This window comes from Carcharodon carcharias, chromosome 5 (genome assembly GCF_017639515.1).
Source record: "Carcharodon carcharias isolate sCarCar2 chromosome 5, sCarCar2.pri, whole genome shotgun sequence".
Lineage (NCBI taxonomy): Eukaryota > Metazoa > Chordata > Chondrichthyes > Lamniformes > Lamnidae > Carcharodon > Carcharodon carcharias.
Genome location: NC_054471.1, coordinates 137,979,181 through 137,980,498, shown reverse-complemented (window position 1 = coordinate 137,980,498; position 1,318 = coordinate 137,979,181).

Here is a 1,318-nt window from a genome sequence, read left to right as displayed (position 1 = left end):
AAATCAAAGTATTTTTAAAAAAATATTGTGATTTCAGTCATGCAGGAGAAGCTGCTTTAGCACTCTCAGACTGCCATTCAAACATAAGTATTTGTCACATGAATAACTTTAAAAATGCTTCATTAGATTTTATACTGACTTCATAAACTGACTTAATCTGCTTTTACCAGACAGATTTCTTTCTGAAAGTGAGCTTCCTGGGATTTGGTGTGCGCTTTGATAACCAAACATTTGACAATTTCAATAGCCTAAAGTATGTTTTATTAAATTACGGTATAATATTTACAGAGTGCACTTTTTGCAGTAATCAACTATGCATCATCACTTAAGGCCCTTACAGTGATTACATCGCAATCATTAATTTTTACAGTGTGGATTTTAGAACTATTAACTGCTGATGCTGACCTCTGCCATGAAGTACTAGAGGTAGAAATAAAGCTGTGAACTTCATAGTATAAATGTAAAATTAATAGTTATATATAAGCAATTTCAAGACTGCAATCTCATCTGTGGCTTCTGATGATGGTCATGACCTGCTGAGCTTGGCTGTGGTGGCTTGTGTCATCACCTAAGCTGTATTAGTGAGACTGTTACCATACACTCACTCCTGACTGTTCATTATTCTCTATTTAACCAAAGCTTGTAACTGACTCTTTGTTTTAATACAACATTTAGCCTATTGTTAGCAGCAAATGAGTTGGAATTTGTAAATACCAACGTACTGACAATGGCCAGACAAATCAAAGAGAGATAGTTTGATCCTGATACTACATTCTAACCTCACCATATTTTTTATGGTGAGTCATCAACACAATCAGGTTTGTTAGGATTTGTTTGTTTCCTGTCTCTAAGTCAGAATGTCAAAGATTTGAAGACTCATTCTAGGCTGATTGCACTATCAGAGGTGCTGTCCTTCAGATGAATTGCTATACCAACATCACAGCTGTGACTGTACTTTAAAAGTACTTCATTGGTTGTAAAGCACTTTGGGATGTCCTGAGGTCACGAAAGGTGCTATTGAAATGCAAGTCTTTTTTTTTGCTGTAAACTGGTTTACACAGTAGGAATTTGGGAACTGAGGTGATGGGCTCAAGTTATTATGTCCAGTGCAAAATTTCTCCTATTATAGGCATACTTGCATACTTCTCACTTGTAACTATGAGAATGTTAAAATGAGCGGGGCACAGAAAATCACATGAATTTGGAGCTATTAAAATGTTGCTGCAAAATTTAAACAGATGAGGTCTCTTAAAGGGTAAAATAGGAGCAGGAGTAGGCTATTCAACCCTTTAAGCCTGATCTGCCAATTAATTGGATC